Below are 16,540 nucleotides of genomic sequence, written 5' to 3' on the forward strand. Positions count from 1 at the left end.
GTAAGCCCCCGACGCCCTCTGATTTCTCAACCGTGTGAGCAGGAGGGTTTCTCCGGCTTGTTGGTCCATCTAGCAGGCAGTTCTGTCAGAGGGTCCCGCTCCCTTCAGCGGATTGCTCAAGCATGCAGCAAGCAGTCGTGTCAGAGGTTAGCGCCCCTCTTCAGTGGTAGGAAACGACTGCATGTAGGAGGGTTTCCCAAGCTTCCCTGTGGTCCGGCGAGCATTTCTGCCACAGGGTACCGCCCCATTTAGTGAGGCGTCGCCGTCGCAGTGGCGGAAAAGATCAAAGTGGCTGCATTGGTGGTTCAGTGGTAGAATTCTCGCCTGCCACGCGGGAGGCCCGGGTTCGATTCCCGGCCAATGCATCTTAGTTCTGGCTGACACTGTACTCTTTGCGTAGGAATCTGCTAAGGTTGACTTGTTCCGTACCCCCGCATAGCTGGCCTGCTGCAACAAGCGGTGGATTTGAGGCTTGGCTTGAAGCTTCGGAAAAGTTACGCGTACCCACATAGCTTGGGCTGTGCGCTTTTTGTCCGCGTCCCGTTTCATTCAGCAATGTCTGCTGGACTTTGGGCTTGCTTTAACAGTGCTACAGATTGTTAACTCTACCACCAGTCGAAAATCATCTGCACCATACAATGCAATGGCTCTACTTGGTCACAGCCTTACACCTCATAGTTCTGCTCTTTGCACAAATGAGATGCACGAATAATTCCGAGAACAATTAGTCCGCGTCTGGATTCTGCTCATGTGGAGCAGCCACCTTTCAGGCCTCGTTGGCGCAGTAGGCAGCGCGTCAGTCTCATAATCTGAAGGCCGTGAGTTCGAACCTCACACGGGGCAGTTTTTGCCGTACACGCACACAATTACCTGGAATGCTGTGCAGTCAAATTCAACGTGCACTGCGCCGAGCGCACAGTGGGAGTGGAGGTGACAGCGGCCAACCTCACCGGTGGATTTCTGCGCGCCGTTTTATCCCAATACGTCCTCCATGCGTGAGGCCCACGCTAGTCCAACCGGAGACCCAACGGTGTCCTTTTTGCTGGTTTTGATTCACACTCGTGGCAGGAGAGCTGACTTTTCCGGAGGAACCGTATAACGTTCTCAACGACTAAGAGCGCGTGCTATCTGAACAATGTGAAATACAGCATCGAGCCCCAAGACGTTCGCAAGGGCTGGCTCGGAATCCAACTCAAATCAAAATTTCATGGGGCCGGTTCTCTTCAAACATTTACAGACAACATCAGTTGTAATTGCAGGCTATCGTGAACACGCGTCTTTGGTCTGTGGAGGATTTGTCTTTGCAGCTTTCCACAGGTTGGCCACTGGCACAAACTGGCAGAGAGAGATGTTTTCCTGCGCCTTTTTTCAGCTTCAAAACAACAACCACGTTACGGTGCCCATGACGCATACCACCTCGTCACCTGGCTGACAGCACCTGGCCGGTGTGACTTCTTGCCTGCTTTTCAGCCATTGACAGCACAATGTGTGTGGGGCATAGGCTCTGGAATGCAGTACCTGGGATTTGTTCCAGGACCATTAACCAAAATACAAATACAGGTACAGTACCATTAAAGAGACAGTAATGCACCAAAAACACGTGCCATGCTGCTCATTCTTGCTAGCAATTTTTGGAGGTGTTACGCTCAGTCAGGATGTGGAGGTGCCACGAATTGAAAAGTTTGGTTTGAGATGGAAAGTTCAAACCCTTGGCCATTTGTCACCTGTGCACAGCTGGTCACTTGCAACACGACGTGGGTGTCTGTGTTGATTTGGGCAAATTTTACACAAACGGTTAGACACACGGACCCACAGTAAGCCCCCGACGCCCTCTGATTTCTCAACCGTGTGAGCAGGAGGGTTTCTCCGGCTTGTTGGTCCATCTAGCAGGCAGTTCTGTCAGAGGGTCCCGCTCCCTTCAGCGGATTGCTCAAGCATGCAGCAAGCAGTCGTGTCAGAGGTTAGCGCCCCTCTTCAGTGGTAGGAAACGACTGCATGTAGGAGGGTTTCCCAAGCTTCCCTGTGGTCCGGCGAGCATTTCTGCCACAGGGTACCGCCCCATTTAGTGAGGCGTCGCCGTCGCAGTGGCGGAAAAGATCAAAGTGGCTGCATTGGTGGTTCAGTGGTAGAATTCTCGCCTGCCACGCGGGAGGCCCGGGTTCGATTCCCGGCCAATGCATCTTAGTTCTGGCTGACACTGTACTCTTTGCGTAGGAATCTGCTAAGGTTGACTTGTTCCGTACCCCCGCATAGCTGGCCTGCTGCAACAAGCGGTGGATTTGAGGCTTGGCTTGAAGCTTCGGAAAAGTTACGCGTACCCACATAGCTTGGGCTGTGCGCTTTTTGTCCGCGTCCCGTTTCATTCAGCAATGTCTGCTGGACTTTGGGCTTGCTTTAACAGTGCTACAGATTGTTAACTCTACCACCAGTCGAAAATCATCTGCACCATACAATGCAATGGCTCTACTTGGTCACAGCCTTACACCTCATAGTTCTGCTCTTTGCACAAATGAGATGCACGAATAATTCCGAGAACAATTAGTCCGCGTCTGGATTCTGCTCATGTGGAGCAGCCACCTTTCAGGCCTCGTTGGCGCAGTAGGCAGCGCGTCAGTCTCATAATCTGAAGGCCGTGAGTTCGAACCTCACACGGGGCAGTTTTTGCCGTACACGCACACAATTACCTGGAATGCTGTGCAGTCAAATTCAACGTGCACTGCGCCGAGCGCACAGTGGGAGTGGAGGTGACAGCGGCCAACCTCACCGGTGGATTTCTGCGCGCCGTTTTATCCCAATACGTCCTCCATGCGTGAGGCCCACGCTAGTCCAACCGGAGACCCAACGGTGTCCTTTTTGCTGGTTTTGATTCACACTCGTGGCAGGAGAGCTGACTTTTCCGGAGGAACCGTATAACGTTCTCAACGACTAAGAGCGCGTGCTATCTGAACAATGTGAAATACAGCATCGAGCCCCAAGACGTTCGCAAGGGCTGGCTCGGAATCCAACTCAAATCAAAATTTCATGGGGCCGGTTCTCTTCAAACATTTACAGACAACATCAGTTGTAATTGCAGGCTATCGTGAACACGCGTCTTTGGTCTGTGGAGGATTTGTCTTTGCAGCTTTCCACAGGTTGGCCACTGGCACAAACTGGCAGAGAGAGATGTTTTCCTGCGCCTTTTTTCAGCTTCAAAACAACAACCACGTTACGGTGCCCATGACGCATACCACCTCGTCACCTGGCTGACAGCACCTGGCCGGTGTGACTTCTTGCCTGCTTTTCAGCCATTGACAGCACAATGTGTGTGGGGCATAGGCTCTGGAATGCAGTACCTGGGATTTGTTCCAGGACCATTAACCAAAATACAAATACAGGTACAGTACCATTAAAGAGACAGTAATGCACCAAAAACACGTGCCATGCTGCTCATTCTTGCTAGCACTTTTTGGAGGTGTTACGCTCAGTCATGATGTGGAGGTGCCACGAATTGAAAAGTTTGGTTTGAGATGGAAAGTTCAAACCCTTGGCCATTTGTCACCTGTGCACAGCTGGTCACTTGCAACACGACGTGGGTGTCTGTGTTGATTTGGTCAAATTTTACACAAACGGTTAGACACACGGACCCACAGTAAGCCCCCCGACGCCCTCTGATTTCTCAACCGTGTGAGCAGCTTGTTGGTCCATCTAGCAAGCAGTTCTGTCAGAGGGTCCCGCTCCCTTCAACGCATTGTTCCAGGATGCAGCAAGCAGTCGTGTTACCGCCCCTCTTCAGGGGTCATATAATTGCTGTCATTCTGCCAACGACTAAGATTATTGATCCATTGTCAATCATCTCACATATCCTATATATATATATATATATATATCTTTCCTTCTCCCTGATGGCAGCAATTCAAAGAGAGAGTGTCCAGGGTGTGTAGTGTCCTTGAGAATGTTCTCTGCTTTTTTGAGGCAGCGGGAGCTGTGAAGTTCATCCAGAGGGAGGAGAGGGCAACCGGTGATCCTCTGTGAAGTTTTAATGACCCTCTGGAGAGTTTTCCTCTGAGCCACTGTGCATCTGCTGAACCATACACAAACACAGTACGTGAGGATGCTCTCAATAGCGCATTGATAAAAGGACACCAGCTGTCTTTGAGAGATTTTGTTCTTCCTAAGTACCATTAGGAGGTGCAGTCTCTGCTGGGCCTTTTTTATTAGCTCAGAGGTGTGTACTCCCCTAGGTTAGATCCTCCCCTATGTGGACCCCCAGGAAGCGGAAGTCTGACACCCTCTTCACACAGTCCCCACTGATGTACAGTGGAGAGACATCAGTTTTCCTCCTCCTGAAGTCAATAATGACCTCCTTGGTCTTTGATGTGTTAAGGAGCAGATTGTTCTCCCTGCACCACATCGTCAACTGTTCCACCTCATCTCTGTAGGCAGACTCATCCCCCCCTGAGATGAGTCCCACCACTGGGGTGTCATCTGTGAATTTGATGGTGGTGTTGCTGTGGTGAGCAGGAGTGCAGTAGGTAGTAGGTGTACAGGGTGTAGCACAGGGGGCTCAGCACACAGCCCTGTGGGGAGCCAGTGCTGAGACTAAGGACCTTGGAAGTGTGTGGGCCCACTCTCACCCTCCCATTGCGACCAGAAAGGAAGCTCTTGATCCAAGAGCAGGTGGAGTATGGAAGTCCCAGGTCCATCAGTTTATTCACTAATTTGTGGGGAAGAATGGTGTTAAATGCAGAGCTAAAATCCACAAAGAGCATCCGCACATAGTTTCCCTGCTGCTCCAGGTGGGACAGTGCAGTGTGGAGGGCTGTGACTATGGCATCCTCTGTGGAGTGCAACTGGCTGGTAGTCATTGAGGTTGGTGATGTGTGTTTTCTTGGGTAGGGGGACTATGGTGGAGGACATCAGACATGGTGGGACAGTAGATCGGGCCAGAGACAGGTTGAAAATCCTGGTGAAGACTCCAGCTAGCTGGCCTGCACAGTCCTTTAGTACTCATCCAGAGACGCCGTTTGGACCAGCAGCCTTCCTTGTGTTGACGGACCTTAATACGCCCCTCACCTCGTGCTCTTTCATGGTGAGTCTGCTGTGGGCCACAGGATGTTGATGTGGGGGTGTGTCTGGTTGCTCTACCTCGAAGCGGCTGAAGAAGAGGTTCAGCTCCTCCGCCAACGAGGAGTCACCTTCGGCGGCACAGTCCTGTAAATCCTGTTAAGTGTTGAACATTTTTTTACAATACAGAGCCTCTTCATGAGCAGCGTGAGACACAGACATGTGTCAGGTCACTATCCACAGTCCTAATCATTACTGAGGAATGTTTAGACACACATAGTGTCTGCTTTGCTGCTGGTCCACTCTGTGACTCAAATGTGGACTGAGAAAAACACAGTCATGTAATGTATAAGTTCTAATTGGATGTGTTTAGGAGAGTTGAAATATAAAGCTTTTTCAAATTCTGCACCAGCTTTGTCAAGTTAGCCAGGAGTACAGGACATGGTGAAAAAGTACTGTCAGAATAAAACAAGCGCTTAAAAATAAAATTATACAGTATGTATCCACAGGCATGACTGCTGCATACGTTTTATTATAGATTTGATTATTTTATTTAGATTTGTGTTGCTCAGTGTCATTAAAATCTCACATTTTCTATGATTGTTTTATGATTTTATTTACATTTTATGAGCCTATAGGTTGTTACTTATAGTCCGGATAGACAACGTCATCAGTAGAATTTATCATTTGAAAATTGTTGTTGACCATTAGAGGTTTTGTTTATTTAAACAATGATATACCTGGCGACAAGACATGATATGGAATCCCTGTTGTCTATTTTGTGACTTTACATATAGACTGTGCTTGTGTTAGACCACTCCTTGTTCATCTATTCACACTATAATGTAGACTCAGAAGTCCATTCAGTAGTGAGCATTAAATTGAAACACTCAGTGGATAATAGTTATGAAATTATTTTAAATATACTATATGCTAAATTGTCTGCAAAAAGTTTAGCTTTAGTCTTTATATGAACACGTATTCATGAAGTAGTATAACTGTATCCGTACAGTTTTGCAAGATTTTTAGACAGCAAAAAAATTGATAGTTGATTTACTGTTTAGGTTATTGTTTTTACTGCTTCAACAAATAATATTAAGCTAATCAGGAATTGAATCATGGCAACTGTACTTCTTTCTTGTTAGGTTGAAACACTTCACTACTCATCCAAGTAGCTTCATCAGTCTTGTCTCTAGTTGGTTGGAGACCACACATTTGTCCTCTAGGAGCAGATGTAATGTGCATGCCTTTCACATCACTGAGTTGATAAGTGTGGCCTTGATTTTTCTGGAAATGTATGAAATAGCAGAACAATTAATTGGTTATTGGTTAATAGGTTGCGTCTAAGGCCTCCATCTCTGTAGAGGAAGGGTGTATTTATATGCACTTGAAGCTTCCCTCACCCCTCTCTTAAACCACTTATCTTCTCTGTCCAAAATGTGCACATCATTGTAATCTTTGGGCCAACCTCTTGTGTGTCAGGTGTTTAGTGTCTTCAATGTAGAGTTATGAACACGCTTCACTGCATTGGACTGCATACACAATATTGCTCCTCTCTGTTTTTTTGTTTTTTTTTTTTGGTTCCTGGGGAAGTTTTCTGCTCTGTGGTTTAGAGTTTGTATTCTGGTGGGCTATGGGAGTCTCACAGACCACATGAACGCTTGTTTAACACAGTGTGTCTACAGTTAACTGCCTATTTATGGGAAAAGGAACGTAACTTTTTAGCTTTCCGATTTTGTTAAAATAATTTGTGTACCTGACAAAATACTTTTTAGTTTGCTTTTAGTTTTTAGAATGTTTATAGACATATAAACATAGAGACATAAAATAATTTTAGGCTGTGGCAAAAAAAGTAATTATCCGTACATGATTGTTTTTTTAATCTATAAATAAACATTTATTACAATGTATTCTTTTAATTAAATGAATTTACTTTAGTTGTTGAACTTGGCCGCTTCATTAAGAACTTTATTGTGGACGGACCCCAGCCGGAAGTGGCGTCGTGTCGCGGGACTCGATGCTCGTCTACAACAGGGAGCTCCGCACACTCACTTGTAACTGAGCCGTCATGTGAGGAGCAGGTCGCTGAAAGAGAAGCGCAGCGCTCACATTAATGTGTTAACGGAGCCGTGAGGACAGTTTGTGACTTCTGTTAGCGACATTTTGTGAATTAAACCCCCGGAGCACCCCAGCGGGACCGCTGTTATTTCGTCGGCTGACTCTCGGGGTAAGGAGCTGACAGACGCACTCTCCTCTTTGAGCGCGTACCGGGAATGATATTTAGAAATAGTTGGTATGACACCGAGCTCACGCTGACAGGGAAGAGCTTTCTCTCTTTCTTTCTTTCTTTCTTTCTTTTTTTGTTCTTTTGACTGTGCATAATCGTTGTTTGAAGCTAACTGTGGTGGCACTTTGCTGCTTTATGGATCATTTCTCATTGGGTGACACTACAGGTGAGGCGGACAGGGCCCAGAGCCACGGTTGGAGAGGGGCAGTCTGTTCACAGGGTTTTAAAAACAGGGTAAAGAAGAAATATTAACACGCATTTAAATGAAAATTAAATTCTTTTGATGTCGTGACAAACTTGCCTCAGTAAAATGATTAGTTCGTGTAATGTAAAAGATGTGAGCTCTATGGTTTGGTATCAAAGGAGAGGGGTGGTTATTAATTGTATCTCACTGTGGACACTGGTTGCTCAAATGGAGTATACACATAATATAAAGCTATAAAGAAAGGCTTAGGAGACAAAGGAGACAAAGTTGGAGAAGGAAGCCCACGTCATTAGCATCATAGTGATTTTCCCTCAGAAGCTGTGTCCTGCATTTGGACTTTGCAGCTTTTTATATTGCAGTACACTCATATAGCAGTTTGCTAGGTGCACCCAGCTCAAACTAATGCAGTCTAATTTAAGACAGCAGCCTGCAAATGTGGCCATTTGATTCCTGTCTGTAGCAGGTGGCTTCACAACCTCTGAGACCTGAAATCCAGTCAAGCAGAGAGGCTCATCTCATCTTCGAACTCCAGTACTTGTGAACTCATGTTTGAGGAGGAGGATAATGGTGAGAGAACTGGCCTTGCGTCTTCCTTTTGCCACCAGCTTGGAAGCAGAATGTTAGGTGCTTTGCTGCTGCTGTTTTAAAGGACAGAGAGCTGGGAATCCTGCATTCATTCACTCAGTACATATGTTTTAATGGCTCCACTCATGCTGTACATATGGACATGTACATATGGATTGTGGATTTTAGGTGAATAAGCATTAAGAAGAGCAGTTGTTGCAAGTAGCTTACAGTTAGTGAGTGTTGGTCAGCATAAAGAGCTAAAGGGTCAGAGGTCCAGCACTTAGACTAATCCTTGTTAAATGATGGTTTTAAACAAGGGAAACTGCAAAAACAGGCGTGTATGGTTCCTACTGGTTCTGTGTCATTAATACTATTTAAACTATGTGCACCTTTACAAGTTTCCTTTTACGCAACACTGAACAACAGGTATAATTCTGCCTTTTCTCTTGATCTTTCTTGTTTTATTTTTTAAAATATGATTTATTTCTTCCACACACTGCAAGACCAGATCATAGAACATATAATGGGAGCTGGGATTCGAATTTCCAGAGGCTTTCTTGTTTGATTGTTAGAAAAAAACATAAGCTCCAAAAATGGAGCTGTCTGCATGGACATGTTTGTCCAGTGCAGAACCAACATTTGTAAATGCAACATTTCCATTGACTGTGCTGACATCAATAACTTGCTGTGGAGAAATTAAGTACAGTCAGTGGGGGCATTTGAGGAGCCATACTAATCTCATTATTATCTGTCATCAGATACACCATCAGAAAAAAAATCCTCACTCCTTTGCAGTGGGGATGAAATAAAATGCTCCTAAATCTCCTACAGTCCACAGCAAAACATTGTGGCCCAAATGAATCAAATCAGATCCGATCAGAGTCAGTTTGCGGATTTTGTGATGCAGCTACAGTGGCAAGAAAAAGTATGCAAACCTTTTGGAATTTCATGGCTTTCTGCATTAATTTGTCATTTGCTTTAGCTCTGTTATATTCTTCAAGTCATTCCACATCTCTGTTGGGTTGAGGTCTGGGCTCTGACTGAGCTCCACTCCAGAAGGCGTTTTTTGTTTTTCTGAAGCAATTATGTTTCTACAGAAGTTTCAGCTGATGTACAGACATTCTCACATTATCCTGAATAATTTTTTGATAAACTTGGGAATTTATCTTTCCCTCATTCACTGCAAACTGGCCAGTCCTTGATGCAGACCCAAATTATGATGTTTCCACCACCGTACTTTACAGCTGGGGTGATGTTTTCATGATGATATGCAGTGACCTTTTTACACCAGATGTAGGACTGTGTGTTCTTTCCAAATAGTTCAATATAGTTTCATCAGTCCACAAAACATTTTGACAATAGCCCTGTGCAGTGTCAGTATGCTCTTTGGCAAACTTCAGGTGTGCAGCAGCTTCCTCCGTGGTGTCCTGCCATAGACACCCTGCTTTTTCAGTTTTACCTACTGTAGACATATGAACACGGATGTTAGCCAGTTCCAATGATGCCTTCAAATCTTCGGTTGTCTCTCTAGGTTGGTTCTTTACCTCATTAATGAGTGTTTGTTTTGCTCTAGGGATTATTTTGACTGACCACGCAATTCTTGGTAGAGTGCCCACAGTTCAAAAGTGTCTCCATTTGTAGATTGTTTAACTGTAGACTGGTGAATTTCTAAAGTATTTCACATCACTTTGTAATCCTTTCCAGCTTTATTTAAATCAACAGTTCTTGATTGTAGCTCCTCTGAGCCATACCTCGAAATAAGAATCTTCTTTTTGTGCGGAGCAAACTCAGAAGGTTGTTGCTTTTTGTCAGTGAAAGTAGCTGTAGTCCCCACTCACAAAATGTTTTTTTTTTTTCCAATTAGCTTTTTGGACCTCATTATTTCAAGGGTTCAGACTTTTCCACTAGCACTATGAGGTTTTTATGGTTGTTTTCAATAAAGACACAAATTCAATTCAACCATCTTTTTTTTTTTTTTTTTTTTTTTGAAAAATTAATGCAGTAAACCACAACATTCTAAAGGGTTCACAGACTATTTCCTGCCACTGTATTTGAGAAACACTGGTCTGAAATTATTATGTCATAGATTAAATAATATAAATAATACCTTCATAGGTATCATAGATGGGACACTCAAACCTGGAGGCAAAATGAGCAGTGCTTTGAAAACTTGATTTCAAAGCGTTGCACATGAATTCAATTAGTGCTGATTTGGCTCATCTTTATATGCAAGTACTGTTTAATTAACTGCAGTGCTACTGTTTTTGAAGTTGCATCATAATAATCGTGTCTCCCATGCCACATTATAGTAATTGCTGTCTTCATTAACTGTGTCCCTTAGTTCCTGTTAAGTGACGGCACAGTTTGTGTTTCATGTGGACTTTTATGGCTTTAACCCTGATAGAGATTCTTTGTGTAACTAAAGTTAATATCTTTCCCCTTTTTTCCCCTCCCCATTTTTACTTTGGTCTTCATTTCCTACTGCCATGCCTTTGAGATCTTGATCTCTGACCATTTCATGTTCATACTTATCTGTACAATGGTGCCCAGGGGGCCAAAAAGGACAAGCCGTTGCACAAGCTGTCACTTCCTGGAATGAGTGGTTGACTTATAAGGGGTGTCGCAGCATATATCAGGCCACAGGGAGGGACAGGAAGACAAAAATACACCAGGGGCCCCGAGTGTGACTCTCACAGGCTGAGATGGGCTGCTGTCAGATGAGAAAGGCCAAGCTAAGATCAAGTATCTAAGAGATTTTTTTTTTTTCCAAGTTTAGTTTGAAAACCAGTATTTAGGAATGTTACCATTGGCAACAGGATGTATTGATAACCCAGGCTTTTTCATTTACTGTCTACATTTGGCCAATCGTCCACTGTGTAGGAAGAATGTTTTAGAGTGGGTTTACTGTTGCTGGAATGCTCTGAAAAGACTGAGTAGGTTGTGGCCAGTTTGATAATGCTACAATACTATAGACGGGCAGTACAGGGGTCTAATCCGTATTAATTAATCCTATACTTCTCAAGCATATGGGGATGCATGGGTCCAAATCCCGAATTATTAGGTAGGGATTTAGGTTTAATCCAAACCAACCTTAAGTCTAGACTTCACAAAGTCTTCACAAAGTCAGTAAGAGCTGTTCAGTGTAGTATGTATGACTTACCTGCAGAATTTTTTTATCTGCCGATGCTGATATTTTACATTAAGCTAATGCAAGCAAATAGATGGCAACTAAATCTAAGATGTTCTTACATTCCTGTAATTGTGTAGCCCAGTTACTGTTTCATGTGGCCACGTGTGGCATTCAATGTTGTAACTACCAGCAAGTTGTAGGCCTAATCCAGCCCCAAACCTCTACAGTGTGTAGTAGAGATACTGTGGGGATTAAGGGTTTGATTTCAGGGCTCACATGGACCAAATAAAACCAATCTCAGTACAACCCAACATATGGTATTCAAGTCAGGCTACTGTAGTGTTTGTTAAGAGGTGCAGAGTGAGGCTTGGCTCATTCTGCACCTCCAGTGGATTGGGTGCAGAGTGATGGTCCTGAAAATTCAAATATTAGACTTGGACTGATTGTAACATAGATTAAAGTAGGAAGGGAAGAAGTAGGACTGGGGAAATAAAGCAATAGTATCATTTACTGGCTACATAGGCTTATATTGTGGTGATATTTTTGGATAATTGGGCTATGCCGCAAAAACTGTCATTGAAAAGTCAAGTTGGTTTTCATATTAGAGGTCTTTATTATACTTTAAGCCTACTTACATTTTAATTTACAAAATTAAAATTGTTGTTTTGATAGAGCCCATGTCTAAACATGTACAAAAACAAGGCATAAACTACTCAGGACCAAGGACGGAGCGGGTTATCTTTGTGTAGTATATATTGTAGGCCCCATTTTGTTCACCAGTGCAATATTTCACATTGAAAAATAGTTTCTATATCAATGAAGACTTCATTGTCATTTTGTTTGATCAAAGGACATTTTTAATAAAGACCAAATGCAGTTGTAGTTGTATTGGCAACCGCTTTACCTCACTGTATGTAGAAGTATAGCATGTGGGTGCAAGAGAGGAGTTATTGTAGTGAAATATGACAGACTTTGCCAGGAATCTGATTATGTGTTTAACCACACACTGTGTAGTATTAGCGCCAATTATCAGTGACTTGACTTTACAAAGCATAGTTTATTGGTGTCATTGTTTTTACTGATGCCAGCAAAACCAGTGATACCTATTTGCTTTATTAGTATGAGTACAAACAGCAGTTTCTTTACATTTGATGTGTTCGTACCTGCAGTGTTCTTTAAATGTTAAATGCTTACTTTTACATTTACTCATTTGGCAGATGCTTTTATCCAAAGTGACTTGTGACAGAGCAAGCAAATAGCTACAGGAAAGTCATTACGAAGACACTGAAAGGAAAGTACAATGAGAGGAAGTGTTTACTTTCATTAGAGAAAAGTGCAAGACCAGCAAAGAAAGAGTTGATGACTATTTTGTTTATTTATTAATCCCATTCTTGGCAAACGCAATATCACATGAACACCTTTAAGGAATTAATTAAAATTTGGAAGAAGCTTCCATTTGGGCTTAAGGATTACCTGATCCGAATAAAGTAGCCAAAGATCAGGGTCATTGTGACCTCACGTCTGTCCCATTTTACTGAATGCAATATCACAGGAATTTCTGTATATTTGGCGTAAATGTCTTAATCAGTCTGGACCGGTGTGCATTTAAACTACAATTTGACTGGTTGGCAGAGTGAGGCAGTAATCATAGTTGAATATTGGCAGTGAGTGAGTGTTGAGAGGGAGGGAGGTCATTCCACTATGGTGCCACTGGGCTGAAGAGGTTTGCGTGAGGTTCTTTGCTTTCTGGTGTAGGGACCACTAGGTGCTAATCTTAACAAAGCACAGTGGGACATTATGATGCTGCCTCTTTTGATGTTTAACAGCTTTTAGGGGATTTTTGCTTTCTTATATTTAGTACATGCCCATTCATGACATCAGTGTCATTATAGTGGCTGTTTGGATCTGTGTGGCATATGGTTCTTAATTAGACAAATAATTTGAAACTATTTTTGGTTAAAATGCTTAGAACCTAGTTCACAAACTATAAAAATTGGGGTCTCACAGTTTTTGAGCCAGACTTAAAAAAGCTTACTGCTGAGGATACTAAACTCATAACTGACTTTGTAAATAACAAGAAGAGAAGCAGTTTTAACTGGGGCTTAGGGATGGATTCATGTAACAGGAAATAAGAAACTGTAATTTATACCCTGGGAAGTTTTGTCATTTGTCGTTGAAATGTCATGGTTTTTTAAGTCCTTATCCAAGCACAAAAAGTCTGTAATTTGAAAAACATTCTGTAAAATATAGGTAATAAAACTGATTGCAGTCAGACAACAAGCACAGTGCAAGTAGTTGGTGGTTGAATCTGTGAGAAATGCAGCTGTTGTTCTAGGGATCCCCAATTATTTTTTACAAAGGAGAGAGATTAGATGCAATAAAGTTTTTTTTTTTAATTTGTTTTTTTTTTTGTTTTTGTTTTTTATGCGAAAAACTTAATTCACATAATTTTCACACTTGTATTTCAACAGTAGCTTTCACACGCACATACATATTGCAAATCACAACTTGGCACTGCTTTCCTTCTGAATGATATTTGGTGTCTGTAACATGCCAAGACATGTAGCAATGCACCAGCAGAAACAGAAGGATACCAGCTAGCATAGCAAACATTGATGCGAACAATGCAGGATTTAACAACTGTCTTTGCAAATGTTCTTGCGACCACAAACATTTGTACGAATAGTTTTTCCTTCTATTCTGCACTTTACTGTAACATTATTGCCCACTCTACTTTGCTGTAAGCTCCTACCCAGGGAATAACAAATATGGGTAGTTTGCTACCACTTAGACCCCCTTATCTTTAGGGTTAAATATGGGTGTGCCTCTCAGCCCGTGGACCAGTCTGATGTGGCTTCTAGATATTCACTCAGTTGTTTCCACTCAGGAAATGCTGATGGTATTGTGAGCATTTAGTAACTGTGTGGATTGTTTTTAATTCTTACATTTTAAAAAAGGCTTTAATCCAGGACAAAAAACAGTATAGGGCAACGTGGAGCATATGTTGAATCATTTTAAACTTTATTTATTTTTTATTAACAAGACTTCTGCTTAAAACGTTGAAATAGCTGCAGTATCGAAACTTGCAGTTAAAATGTTAGTGAATTAAACTGTCCTTTCATTGTTAGTATAAGCACACAGTAAACTAGGTGAACTAGGTGAAGTAGGAGTATCAGTTGAAATGTCATTTTGGTAACCACTAGTAGACTACTACTAGTTTGTGTCCTGATGACACCCTAACAAGAACGTTTTCGGAAAATCTGTCATTAATTCACAAGATGCTGGTTGTTTTGGAGAGAGTGCAGCAGAAATGTGCGATCTGTCCAAACCTCTCTCTGACTGTATGTGGCCTGTTAGCAGAAGGTGATGCAGCAGTAACGAAATCTGAGCACCAAGTCCATCAAGTTTCCTGATGGACACCTTAGAGATGCAGGCATATAGGCAGTTACAAACGGTCCAGTTGTGAAGAGGGTCAGCTCTTCTGTCTGTTATCCTTCATGCTGACTCTATAATAACTGGGTTAAAATGGAAACTGGTGCACAACTTCACTAAATGTGGTGACTGTTTAAAGCAAAGGTCATACAGCGAACATTACTTTATTCCATAATTTTGACATTTCTACTTTTGTGTTATAGAAAACATGTTGTTGTACATTCTTCATATTGTTCTCAGTACTCTTATAAGAGTTTCTCAGATGCAGCAGACTTTTCTGTTCTTGTTTGTGTGCAGGCCTGAGCAGGTATCACACTTCTGACATTCTGGCTGTTCAGAGTAAATCTGCTGCTGGTGATAATCTGCATCACATTCAGCACTGGCTACAGCAGGACGACTCCTGGCCAAGTCTTTGTGGCCAGATTGAAATTCCTTAAATTTCATAACTAAAGAATCTGCATCGCACAGTTGCTGTCTGTCTGACTCTATCTGTCTCAACAGACTGCTTCTCTCCCTCTAACTTACTCTATTTTTCCCTCCCTCTCTCCTCTCTACTCTCTCTCTCTCTCTCTCTCTCTCTCTCGGCATCTAGTCTGCCTGGCCAAAAACTTGTTGACTCAGCTTTGATCCTTCTCTCAGACACACTCTCATCCACAGGCTGCTGACTTTACACAGCTAAAGTTTTGTTATGTTGTAGGTGATTAACTGATCAAACAATTATGATCACTGATATGTGGCCTTGTTTCTGACCTGTCCTGCACATATAACATATAACATATAATATCCCAACATAAATCTAAATGCTTTTATGTGCCCTGGCTTTTATGGCTGTGCTTAAAAATACTTTGAACACCTTATCTATCACAGACTGGAAATATACCGACAGCATCATGGAGAATTTCATAGATATCGGTCGTTGATCTCTGGAACAGCTCCACCTGGTGCCAAGGTATGTGGAGAGAGGAAAATGATCTGTTGCAGCACTTGAAATTTAAAGTACAACTTTTATTGCTCAACCAAAAGGTTTCACTTACTAAAGTTGTTTTTTGTAATATGCTGTAACTGTTTTCATACATTTCCAGAGCTTCATACATCCAGTTTCATATTACTGAAACAACCCAGTGTGAGGAAGTGTAGGTGGTGCACAAATTTGAACTTCATTGATAATTTGGGTGAAGGAATCCTTTAATTAAAACTGAGGGGAAACGGTTTGCCTCGTAAACACTGTGATAATGATGAGCCTGTCTCTCGTCCAGTGACACGATTCTCCTGCTCCACTTGTCAACTGTATGCTCCAGTTCCTCATACCTCAGCCAAATCAACCGGTAACCATTTTTCAGCATGACTTGTGACATCCTGAGTGAGTTGTAACTCTTAACTCTTATGACCTTATCTTGTTAAAGCCACAGGTTGAAAGGACTGAATTGCAAGTGTGTGAGTATAAACACAACAAGGTGACATTTAATGTTCCCAACATCATCTGCAGTCTCATTTAGCCAGATGTTAATAACCTCCTTTTTTAAGACACAGATTAATTAATTGATTTTAACTGGTGTTATTTTTGTTCATCAATATTTTTTTATTTATTGACTAACCCAGATTTCTTTTGTCCGTAGCCTACATACAAGATACACAAAGAAATGAAGGCAATTGAAATGAAATGCATACAGTAGCTCAGTGTGTCGTGCTAATCTTGTATTTACCAGAAAACCCTATATATATATATATATATATATATATATATATATATATATATATATATATATATATATATATATATATATATATATATATATATATATATGAGACACACACACACACACACACAGTGACAGAGACAAATTTGCTAAGACATACCAAGTTAAAACCACTTCCT

At 42.3% G+C, this 16,540-nt stretch overlaps 1 protein-coding gene and 4 non-coding genes across 13 annotated transcripts in view; all 5 read left to right on the forward strand.

Moving 5' to 3' along the window:
• Nucleotides 1-294: 294 nt before the first annotated feature.
• trnag-gcc lies at nucleotides 295-365 on the forward strand. The gene has a single exon. It is a non-coding gene; the product is annotated as a tRNA-Gly (tRNA).
• Nucleotides 366-770: 405 nt separating this feature from the next.
• On the forward strand, nucleotides 771-843 carry trnam-cau. The gene has a single exon. It is a non-coding gene; the product is annotated as a tRNA-Met (tRNA).
• A 1,265-nt stretch (nucleotides 844-2,108) lies between these two features.
• Nucleotides 2,109-2,179, forward strand: trnag-gcc. Its single transcript has one exon. It is a non-coding gene; the product is annotated as a tRNA-Gly (tRNA).
• Nucleotides 2,180-2,584: 405 nt separating this feature from the next.
• Nucleotides 2,585-2,657, forward strand: trnam-cau. Its single transcript has one exon. It is a non-coding gene; the product is annotated as a tRNA-Met (tRNA).
• A 4,401-nt stretch (nucleotides 2,658-7,058) lies between these two features.
• Nucleotides 7,059-16,540, forward strand: part of mical2b (microtubule associated monooxygenase, calponin and LIM domain containing 2b) — a 47,286-nt gene continuing 37,804 nt past the window's right edge. For 3 of the 9 annotated variants that reach the window (XM_026365644.1, XM_026365646.1, XM_026365647.1), the window contains exon 1: nucleotides 7,059-7,270. The gene's annotated coding sequence lies outside the window, so the exon portion shown is untranslated. Of the gene's footprint in view, nucleotides 7,271-15,531; nucleotides 15,614-16,540 lie in introns of all 9 variants that reach the window. The other 6 variants (XR_003299131.1, XM_026365649.1, XR_003299132.1 and 3 more) reach the window with 4 other exon arrangements.

This window comes from Anabas testudineus, chromosome 6 (genome assembly GCF_900324465.2).
Source record: "Anabas testudineus chromosome 6, fAnaTes1.2, whole genome shotgun sequence".
NCBI lineage: Eukaryota > Metazoa > Chordata > Actinopteri > Anabantiformes > Anabantidae > Anabas > Anabas testudineus.